At 39.5% G+C, this 12,306-nt stretch overlaps 1 protein-coding gene and 1 long non-coding RNA gene across 2 annotated transcripts in view; one reads left to right on the top strand and one right to left on the bottom strand.

Moving 5' to 3' along the window:
• The window catches only part of LOC134205228 (uncharacterized), a 157,223-nt gene that overhangs the window by 87,756 nt on the left and 57,161 nt on the right, over nucleotides 1-12,306 (top strand). The gene's annotated exons all lie outside the window — the stretch shown is intronic.
• Nucleotides 4,629-5,609, bottom strand: LOC134207241 (uncharacterized). The gene is made up of 3 exons (XR_009978362.1): nucleotides 5,447-5,609; nucleotides 4,826-5,078; nucleotides 4,629-4,763 (listed from the first exon to the last, which is right to left on the bottom strand). It is a non-coding gene; the product is annotated as an uncharacterized LOC134207241 (long non-coding RNA).

Consider the following 12,306-nt stretch of genomic DNA (forward strand, 5'->3'; position numbering starts at 1 on the left):
TCTGTCCTTGTTATAAGTGAAGTGAGATGTTCGAAGTGAATGGTGAACTGAGAAGTGGGAAATGAGATGTTCGAAATGAGTACAGAGTAGTGAGAAGTGAGTACTGCGAAAATGAAGGAAGTATTAAGTAGTGAGATGTGTATAGTAACACGTGTATAGTGGAAAGTGAGCAATGAGATGTGTGCAGTAACACGTGAATAGAATTGAGAAATTAGATGTGATAGATTGAAGGAAGACACAAAAAGGAAGAAGAAAAAATGAAGAAAAGAGAAAGAATCTCGTTTCTTACTTTTTTACTACTTACTGCTTACTTTTCTCTTCTCACCTCCTTCTTAGTTATTTACTGCTCACTTCGCACGTCTCACTATTCATTTCATTTTTCACTTTTAACTTCTTGCTTCTCACTTATAATTTTTTATATCTCACTTATGACTTCTCATTATTACCATTATTACCTTTAACATTTCGCTTCTACTTTTCACTTATCTCTACTAGAATTTACTCACTTCTCATTTCACACTACCCACTACACGCTTCTTGCTTCTTACTTAGAATTTATCACCTTTAAATTCTCACTTCTCACTATTCATTTCCCACTTTTCACTTCACACATCTCAATTCTATCTTCGTATTTCTTACTTCTCATTTTTTACTGTTCACTTCTCACTTATACTTTCTCATATCTCATTTCTGTCTTTTCATTTCTCACTTATCACTTTCCGCTTCTAACTTTTCATTTCTTACTTTTCACTTCTCACTTTTCATTTCTAACTACTCACTTCACATTTCGATTTTCTCACATCTAGCTTCTTACTTCTCACTTCTCATTTCTCATCTGTCACTACTCATTTCTCACTTCTAACTTCTTATATCTCACTTCTCACTGCTCATTTATCTCTTCTCGCTTATCACTTTTCACTTCTAACTTCATACTATATTGTGCATGTAACTGTTTCAGACAATATCGAGTTAGCGAGGTAAAAATGCTTTGGAAAATTACTTCGACTTAGAGAATATCGACTAAGGGAGATATCGACTCACGGAAGGAACGCAGTATGCTAGTTTCAAGGGACTTTGAATTTCATCGACTAAGGAAAAATGTCGAGTTAAGAAGAGTTCAGTAGGGGAGAACAACCCAATATGCACCCCATTAAGCTTCGAAGTTTTTCCCAATATAAAAAAGAATACCGAACCATTTCAACGTGCATATGTAGGATTTACTAAACTACATTTCAAAATTACAAGACTTTTGTGACTTTCTAATGCATTTAAAATATGTTTGATGAATGGTTTTGGGGCAAAACGTCCGAATGGTGGTGTAAAATGAATTAATCGTATAAGAAATGATAGCGAACGCATGGTTGTTTGCTTATCTTAGTTGATTGAACAAGTTGAGTTGAAGTGGCAAGCGTGGTGTCATCATCATCAATAGACATAGCCCGTTATCATCATTGAAAAGTAATAGGTATGAAAAAAATGTGCCCGGGACTTACTGCTTACGATCTGGCTATGGGTAATAATCGTTAATCGTTCAATTTAAGTGAAAATGAAGGAATCTTTTCATTACAGCTCGATATTGAATAACTAATAAGTTAAGACATTTTACCCCAGATATCAATAGCGCAGTCGATAGTCTACGAAATACATTCTGATAGTTCTTGACAAAGGCCGCTTGGTTCTAAATGTCGGGGAACTAATATGACAAAAGAATAGTCTCTCTTTTATTTGGAAAGGTAAACTATAAATAGAAGACGTTTTTGGTATAATTTTAAGACGTCTGAGCTTCCTGTATGCACTGCGATATCGATCGAACCATATCTTCTTCACCAGCACGGCGGAAATCGTTTGGTCGGACATCTAAATACCCTTTTTCGGGTGATTTCCGAAGTATGGAGACATCGAACGCAAATTCACCTTCGATTTCGATATGTACCAATTACCTGTGGATTTTATTAAAGGAAGTGATCGTCCGACCGGACATCGAGAGGCAAAGCGAAAAGAAAATCTTTCACGCAGCATCAAATTAATTGATGATCTCCAGACGCAATCGGGTGCCTCCGGGTTCACGGTAATTGTATGGATGCGAGAAATTTGTAAGCAACGATTATGTCTTGATATCATCGGTAAATTATTTGTTTTGGGAATTCGTTAATGGTAGGTGTTGTTAGGAATATTTTTTATGGTCCATATTTAATTTATTATGGGTAAATGAAATGAAATCATAATTTTTGGTACCGACAAATCATTGCTTTTATGGGCGTTTGATGATTTGTTGGTGTTGAACATTTATTAGCGATATTTACAACCACAATTATTCGTTGAACGATTGTTTGCAAAATTTAATTTAATTATTATTCAAATTGTGACTAATTATTGTTTAATAAAACATAAATCATAGTCATAAGTTGGAAAGTGGTTTAACGCTTTATTTTATTAATCAGCAACATCAGTAAAAAAAACTCATGTCAAAGTGAAAATTTAAACCCTCATCCAAGCTATCATACCCGTTGAAATGAACAAATAAAATACGATGTTTCGTTCCACCTGCTTATTCGCGAATCAATTAACTCACCTATTTGCTACCCTGTCAATCTCGAGACGGTAATCAATGAAATCGCGTGAATCGCTTGAACCACTTGTTTCTAGAGCTATGTGCGCTCTTTACCCATCAAAGAGGCCTCTCAATCATTCATTATAGCCAGTGCTGTTCAGTGAAATAACGCAATCCTCGGTGCTGGTTAGTGGGAAACACTACAAATTGCTCAATTAATTACCAGAAGCTGAGTGTTTTGCCAAAGCGATTCGCAAGTCTACATCGAGAGAAAAAATCATGTTGCACGCTGTCGTAAAAAAATCCCACAACAATGTGTACATCACCCTCAATTAGGGACTGTGTTGAGGAATACATTATGTTTCGATGTAAGACAAGGTGTGCGAATCCCACGATATGTTCGTGATTCACAAGAAAAGGTCATCGTCAACGATGTGTCGTGTCGTGACTGATGATATTCGGTGCTGGTACTTCCCTTAGGGGCCGATAGTTCCTTCCGAGAATAGGAGCGGTTTTGCCAATCTGTTGAACAAATGATGTTGGAATGGGATACTACAATGTTTTATTTATTTCGTTTGCAGTAATGAATGAGATATGTGATAGTTGTCTGAATTGGATCAGTAGCATCTAATAGAATCTTCCAGGCTTTGGGTATTCATCGATATAGAAGTGTCTCTAACACAATCAAATCACACCTACTATAACGGTAAGATGCGCGTCTACAAAGCTAGACCCTAATGACGGTGATTGTACGACATTTGCCAGAATGATTTTTGCCAGAAAGCCGTTTGCCAGAATGGAGCATATGCCAGAAAGACATTCCCCAGAATAGATTTTTTACCATTTACCAGAATGTATGTACCATTCCCAGAGCCGTAGCGTTGGCTTCCAGCGCCCTTGGCGAAACCTCTACAAGGCGCCTCTGTAGAGGTTGGGAGGGAGTTTTTTCTGAGGAGCGTGACAAAGCTTATGAAAATTTCAGATGTTTCAAAACAAAAGGCGTGGGCAGGAGGATTCAAAATCAACAAATTTTCTTTATGAACTTCACAAGCCTCTATAATCTACTCTACATATGTTCCAATTTAGCGGTAGCATGTAAAGATTACTAGATAAGCATACGCATAAATTCCTAGAAATCCTTTTGATATTTCCAATATTTTTTATAACATTCAAACCTATTCAAATTCACAAAGTAAAGCTAGATTCAAAAGTGCGTGATTCCGACAAGAAAATTTCCGAACTTTCTTGTTGTGAATCCACGAACCTCTGGATTTAGTTAGGCCGATAAAATCAAAGTCTCAAATATGTCGGCCGATGGTCGGCCAGTCCCTTTGCCGGTATGATGTAAAAACAAATTTATAAACATTTTATGTGTGCTTCATATTTATCCGAATATTTTTTAGACGGTTTGTTTTTAAATGTCTTTCTCACTATAAAACGATCTATTTCCCATAGCGAAATTCTTGATTTTGGCGCCCCCTTAGGCCTAGCGCCCTTGGCGGGGCCAGCCCAGCCAACCACACGCTACGGCGCTGACCTTTCCCCAAAAAAATGTCAAACTGGAAATTGCGATTATTATTGATGGCCAAATAATAGAAAAAGAATTATAGAAAGAAGGTAATTCAACATTATTTACTAATGAAGGGTTTTTCGGTATAATTAATTTTGATAAAAGGGATTATTTAACATATTAGACAATTTTCAAAAAGATGGATACTATTTAGCAAACTATACACGGTAACCGGAATATACTCTTTTTGGACTACAAAGTACGCATAATCCTTGAAAAGTGGAACTACGCCTAAAAGGAGTATATTTTGTTTACTCATTTATGAGTATATTGCCCATACGTCAAAATAGGCATACTTTTTACTCCTTTTTCCAAAGTAAAAAATGCATATTTTTTACTCCGGCGAAAATTAAAAAATGTATACATTTTACTCCTTGAGTTGAATATAGTTCATACATATGAATTTCACTTATTGAAGAACAGTTTTTCGATTTCAAGGTATTTTTTTATTGTCGGCGATTTTAAATAATTACAACGCACAGCTTGTTTTTAAACTGTCACTTAAAAGCTAAAATAGCACACATATAAAATCAGATAATTAAATAATAGTTCACATAATAAAAATAGAAATAAATAATTATTAAGTAGAATCCATGCTGTATTCATCCTAGGCCTTGACCATCCGTCTTGGACCTTGCCGATCTAGAACATAAAAAAACAAGTACTGAATATGCGATTCTATTAATAACAATTATTTTGCTTACCATTATCTCTTTCAGACTTTTCAGTCTCCTGTTATCTTCTTTTTTCTTCGATCCGCTTGATCAGGCAAGTTGCGTCGTACCCACGATTTTTTAGCGTTCGACGCCGTTTCTTCTTCCGGACAATCTCGTCACGAGTGAGTCTCCCAAGCTTCAATATACGGCACTGTATCGACTCCAGCTCATGTCACTAATGTCAGGAATAGGTTGATGACCAGGGTGCAGCTTGATATTTCCGTTCACATCCATGAAATATCTATTAGCACAGAGAACAGACATGGAGGCTCAAACAAAATTTCTTGCAAAACATGTGTATACAAACACACCGAACCTCAACGCCATCGACGTCGACATTGCGACTCACAATCTCATTTTGACAACACGATGGCGCTGGTATGCTCTTGCGTGCATAACGACACTAGCGCACAGTGGCATTTTTTGATGACGCTAGCGCTGATTATGCACGAGATAACGGCGACATTCCAAAGTTATTCAAAATGAACAGTAAAAAGTTATCACAACATGGCGAGTGCAGCTTCAACGTCTGTTCTCTGTGCTATTAGGTAGAATTCATTTAGTTTCGAAAAAATGGGAAGAAAAATTTGATTTGTTGAGTATGCTTACAAGTTTTGCTAAATATCCTCGCCAACAAGTTTCATTTTAAAGATCAGATAACCTTACATTACATTTATTCACGAAAAATTTCCGTAGTCGTTGTCGCGAACTTTGACAATGTCAGTAGAATGAAAATTTTCTTTTCTCACAACGAACTACTTTTTACGCATTTCTCAATTTGTTTGCTTAGTTCAAAAAGCATAAAAAATACTCCTTCGCCGTAACTCAAAAGTATGCTTATTTTGACGTATAGTCAATATTCTCAACAATGATTCAAAAGTATCCCTAAAATGAGTATTCCAGTTTTACCGTGTACATTTATATTTGTCTAAAACCAAACAAACTGTTTACGAATGAATATCATATGTCTACGACTCATTCCAAACGCAGACTTCCTTTCAAAAATTGAATCATATCTTCTTCTTCTTCTTCTTCATTGGCATTACATCCCCCACTGGGACATTGCCGCCTCGCAGCTTAGTGTTCATTAAGCACTTCCACAGTTATTAACTGTGAGGTTTCTAGGCCAAGTTACAATTTCTGTATTCGTATATCATGAGACTAACACGATGATACTTTCATGCCCAGGGAAGTCGAGACGATTTCCAATCCGAAAATTGTCTAGACCGGCACCGGGAATCGGACCCAGCCACCCTCAGCATGGTCTTGCTTTGTACCCGCACATCTTACCGCACGGCTAAGGAGGGAATCATATCTATAATTGGATAATATCACTTTTTGTCATACTAGACAGCTATATGCTTTCATGGAAGAAGTTATATCTTCAGGTCTAAGCAAATTATCTACTTCTAAAGAAGGAATCATATCCACAATTGCCATATTCAAACATTAGCACGGGCAAACACCTACCACCTATTTCCAGCAAACGCCTGTTTAAAAAAAGAGTAGCACATTCACCATTGCCTTAATCCGGACAAGCACCTACTTTCAAAGAATGAATTACCTTCACCATTTCCTAATCCAAGCAAGCGCATACTTTCAAAGAAGGAATCTTATCCACCATTATTTTAATCCTGGCAAACGCATATTATTAAAGAAGGAATCACATCCACCATTGCATTAATCCGGGCAAGACCCTTGTTTTGAAAAACTAATTTCATCCATCATTGCCTTAATCCGGGCAAGCGCCTTCTTTAAGAAGAAATCATATCCACCATCGCTTCAATCCTGGCAAAAGCCTATTTTTAAAGAAGAGGTCACATCCACCATTGCCTTAATCCGAGCAAGTGCCTATTTTTTAAGAAGGGATCACATCCACTATTGCCTTAATCTGGGCAAGTTAGTTTTAGTTTTTTAGCCGCAGAAGTTTATTTTTGCCTATATTAGCGCTTTATTCGTCTTCTATGTTTGTTGGGATCATGTCCACCGTTCCTAATCCTCGCAAACTTCTATTTTTGAAGAAAGGATCACATCTGCCATTGCCTTAATTCGGGCAAGCGGCTTTACCCGGCCTATGTATGCTTTCTTCTAAAAAATACGTCTTTTCAATTCTATTTATGACCGGTGCGGTGTGATATTCCTCTCTATAAAACAATTAAAAACAACAACAAAGCAAAATTATGGAAAATGTCCCTTATGCTAAATGAACCTCCCTTTTGACACTGTTCACAGTTAAGCCAAAAGTACATGGCGTTATGAATTATTGCGCATACTCGGCAAACGCGTGCATGGCAAATAGGAGATAACCAATGCTGGGAAATGGTGCATTCTGGCAAATAGCTTCCTGTGGAATGGTGCATACTGGCTACCGGCTTTCTAGGGAATGGTCTATTCTTGCAAATTTATTCTGGCAAAAAGCCTTTTTTCTGGCGAATGTCATACAACCCGAATGCAAATAATGGTATCTTGGCTTATAAATCTAACAGTTACTAACTTAGGTGCTTAGCACCCTAACGAACGGCGAAATCAAAAAAGGCAGAAACTCGAAAGGCTGACCTTCCTACACATGTTATAAAAAGCGTGATATATCATAAGTCGTAATTACAAAAGACGGATTTTTGAAAGGCAGTCTGACGGAATCCAAGTTTCAAAGTGCTCGTTCTTTCGGGGGCACACCACTCCATACGGAGGTGGCGCACAACTGTTTTTGTTGATTTAGCTTTGCTGCGTCGCAGCATGCGTGAAAAAATAAAAATGACAGTTGTGCGTTGCTTCCGTTGAGTGGTGTGCCTCCAAAAACGCGAGCACTTTGAAACTTTGAAACCTTCGGCAAAATGGCCTGACACCGTCGGTCCAAGTTGAAACAGCCAAATGCAATTCTTGCGCGGTGGGTTGTGCTCATGCACTTGACACTGCTCCACTGCAACGTAGTCTCGATCCCTCGACGGTCATGCACCAAACTTCCTGACTCGAATCCTCCTGACTCCCCCTGGCGTCGAGGGTGATCCGTCAGTTCCGGTGAAGGAAATTTCCGCACTGGTGTTGCCCGACTACCGGCGGCTATCGCAGGGTACGCTTTCACGCATTGCGCCGACTTCGTCTTCGGGTGCCCTACATACCCGAAGCGCTTTTTCTTCTTTTTTCTTCAGCAGGTTGGATGTTCGAGTGCCAATGTCGGTACGACGATTCCGGTTGGCAGAAGACCTCCGGTCCATCGGCGCCTCGACGACCCGAAGCCGAACAGTGCGCTGAATACTCCTCAGAACTGGCACTTATTCGCTGATCTTGCCTCCATCTACGCTGCTCTGACAATTTTTGCGTCACGACTCTGCTTAACGAATTCCATGTGTCTTCCTCGTGACACATTCCGCCCTTATGACAGGCATTTTTCTACGACTTTCTGCAAACCGCGAACAATCGAATACCACATGCTCCGGCATTCTCACATTCTGGACATAACGGGGAATTGGTGTTTCCGTACCGATGTAAATACTTCCGAAACCATCCGTGGCCCGAGAAGAGCAGGTAGAAGTTTGCTTCACCATGCTTTCTGTTCTTAAGTCAATCAGTTCCGCGATAATTTTTTTTTGCACAAGATCACATCATAAACTGGGCAGTGGGTTCCCTCCAAGGTCAAGCTTTTGTTTCATTCACGCAAAATATATTTGAATAATCAATCAAGTGCCTAAGTGTTTTAGTTTTATTGTTTTTTTTTTATTCTAAATACTGTATCATTCATTATAAAAAGGCATTTTTGTCTGAAGCTATTTAATCCAAAAATTGTACTTAGATTTAAAAGGTTAGAAAAACCCGTATAAAGCACGTTGTTACTTTGGATAGTTTGCTGGAAATATTCGGTTTCCTGACTTAAAATCTTAAGAGTTGGTGTTTATTTTTTTTCACACATTCCAAATCTTAAGAAAATAAAACAGAGCACCCTTTATTGATACTCTTTGCATTCATATAATAGGCGACCGAAAATTTAAAGTTTCGTGTTCCCTTTTTGATTTTTTCATTTAAAAATTTTAGTTGTAAATTGAGTCGCCTCTGGAAAAAGACCATGAACTATATTTTGGAGAATTATAACCTTTAAGAGTATTATTTCCTACAGAAGACAAGCTTTGCTATTTTATGAATTAAATCATATATTTTCATCGACTATATGTACATGATCCGTATGTTATCTCTTCCGCCCAACGTTTCCTATTCTATGATTTCTTTAACACCCAAAAGGCCAAGCTCTTTGAGAAAGCGATTTTTGATTTTGAAAAAATCATAACTTTTTTATTTTTCGTTCAATCTTGATGAAATTTTGACACAAGGTCCAATTTTTATTCTAGTTTTGGCTGCACATTGAGTTTTTCGGAATTTCTGGATGGTTCCGGAATTATTCCAGATTTCCTTGGGGTACCAGCAAACTGGTGTTTGGGGTATTTCGCCAGTTACTCAATTTTTCTCCATGGAAACCATATCAAACAGTATAAAACAATATTGCCACACTAATAACGAGTCTCATAGCGATTTTTCCGACAGTTAGTCTTCCATACGGACATCCCCAGGAAGCTTCCAAATGTCCCCAGGGAACCTGTAAAGGGGACAATTTCGATTTTGCTCCGAAACATGTCGTGCGACGGCTCTTTCTTCACAATTTTTCATGAATATACTCGCTGTTGCTATAAAAGTGGTCTATGGTCAGTTTGGCCACTCTTGTGACGCCCGGAATGCCCCCAGGGAACCTGTAAAGGGGACAATTTCGATTTTGCTCCGAAACATGTCGTGCGACGGCTCTTTCTTCACAATTTTTCATGAATATACTCGCTGTTGCTATAAAAGTGGTCTATGGTCAGTTTGGCCACTCTTGTGACGCCCGGAATGCCCCCAGGGAACCTGTAAAGGGGACAATTGCGATTTTGCTCCGAAACATGTCGTGCGACGGCTCTTTCTTCACGATCTTTTATGAATATACTCGCTGTTGTTATAAAAGTGGTCATTGATCAGTTTGGCCACTCTTGTGACACTCGGGATGCCCCCAGGGAACCTGTAAAGGGGACAATTGCGATTTTGCTCCGAAACATGTCGTGCGACGGCTCTTTCTTCACGATCTTTTATGAATATACTCGCTGTTGTTATAAAAGTGGTCATTGATCAGTTTGGCCACTCTTGTGACACTCGGGATGCCCCCAGGGAACCTGTAAAGGGGACAATTTCGATTATGTTCCGAAACATGTCGTGCGACGGCTCTTTCTTCACGATCTTTTATGAATATACTCGCTGTTGTTATAAAAGTGGTCATTGATCAGTTTGGCCACTCTTGTGACACTCGGGATGCCCCCAGGGAACCTGTAAAGGGGACAATTGCGATTTTGCTCCGAAACATGTCGTGCGACGGCTCTTTCTTCACGATCTTTTATGAATATACTCGCTGTTGTTATAAAAGTGGTCATTGATCAGTTTGGCCACTCTTGTGACACTCAGGATGCCCCAGGGAACCTGTAAAGGGGACAATTTCGATTATGTTCCGAAACATGTCGTGCGACGTCTCGTTCTTCACAATTTTTCATAAATATACTCGCTATTGTTATAAAAGTAGTCTATGGTCAGTTTGGCCACTCTTGTGACGCCCGGAATGCCCCTAGGGAACCTGTAAAGGGGACAATTTCGATTTTGCTCCGAAGCATGTAGTACGACGGCTATTTCTTCATAATTTTTCATGAATATACTCGCTGTTGTTATAAAAGTGGTCTATGGTCAGTTTGGCCACTCTTGTGACGCCCGGAATGTCACCAGGGAACCTGTAAAGGAGACAATTTCGATTTTGCTCCGAAACATGTCGTGCGACGGCTCTTTCTTCACGATTTTCCATGAATAGGCTCACTGTTCTTATGAAAGTGGTATATGGTCAGTTTGGACACTCTTGTGACACTCGGGATGCCCCCAGGGAACCTGTAAAGGGGACAATTTCGATTTTGCTCCGAAACATGTCGTGCGACGTCTCTTTCTTTACATTTTTTTATGAATATACTCGCTATTGTTATAAAAGTGGTCTATGGTCAGTTTGGCCACTCTTGTGACGCCCGGAATGCCCACAGGAAACCTGTAAAGGGGACAATTTCGATTTTGCTCCGAAACATGTAGTACGACGGCTATTTCTTCATAATTTTTCATGAATATACTCGCTGTTGTTATAAAAGTGGTCTATGGTCAGTTTGGCCACTCTTGTGACGCCCGGAATGTCACCAGGGAACCTGTAAAGGAGACAATTTGGATTTTGCTCCGAAACATGTCGTGCGACGGCTCTTTCTTCACGATTTTCCATGAATAGGCTCACTGTTCTTATTAAAGTGGTACATGGTCAGTTTGGACACTCTTGTGACACTCGGGATGCCCCCAGGGAACCTGTAAAGGGGACAATTTCGATTTTGCTCCGAAACATGTCGTGCGACGTCTCTTTCTTTACAATTTTTATGAATATACTCGCTATTGTTATAAAAGTGGTCTATGGTCAGTTTGGCCACTCTTGTGACGCCTGGAATGCCCACAGGAAACCTGTAAAGGGACAATTTCGATTTTGCTCCGAAACATGTAGTACGACGGCTATTTCTTCATAATTTTTCATGAATATACTCGCTGTTGTTATAAAAGTGGTCTATGGTCAGTTTGGCCACTCTTGTGACACCGGAATATCCCCAAGGAACCTGTAAAGGGACAATTTCGATTTTGCTCCGAAACATGTCGTGCGACGTCTCGTTCTTCACAATTTTTCATGAATATACTCGCTGTTGTTATAAAAGTGGTCTATGGTTAGTTTGGCCACTCTTGTGACACCCGGAATATCGGCAAGGAACATGTAAAGGGGACAATTTCGATTTTGCTCCGAAGCATGTCACGCGACGGCCCTTTCTTTACGATTTTACATGAATAGGCTCGCTGTTCTTATGAAAGTGGTCATTGGTTAGTTTGGTCATTCTTGTGACACCCGAAATGTCTCCAAGGAAACTGTAAAGGGGACAATTTCGATTTTGCTCCGAAACATGTCGTGCGACGGCTCTTTCTTCACGATTTTCTAGAATAGGCTCACTGTTCTTAGTGGTCTATTGTCAGTTTGGCCACTCTTGTGAAACTCGAGATGCCCTCAAGGGACCCGTAAAGGGGACAATTTCGATTTTGCTCCGAAACATGTCGTGCGATGGTTCTTTCTTCACAATTTTCATGAATATTCTCGCTGTTGTTATAAAAGTGGTATATGGTCAGTTTGGCCACTCTTGTGAAACTCAGGACGCCCTCAGGGACCCGTAAAGGGACAATTTCGATTTTGCTCCGAAACATGTCGTGCGACGGATCTTTCTTCACAATTTTTCATGAATATTCTGGCTGTTGTTATAAAAGTGGTACATGGTCAGTTTGGACACTCTTGTGACACCTGGAATACCCCAGGAACCTGTACAGGGAACAATTTTGATTTTGCTCCG

The sequence above is a fragment of the Armigeres subalbatus genome, chromosome 1 (genome assembly GCF_024139115.2).
Source record: "Armigeres subalbatus isolate Guangzhou_Male chromosome 1, GZ_Asu_2, whole genome shotgun sequence".
NCBI lineage: Eukaryota > Metazoa > Arthropoda > Insecta > Diptera > Culicidae > Armigeres > Armigeres subalbatus.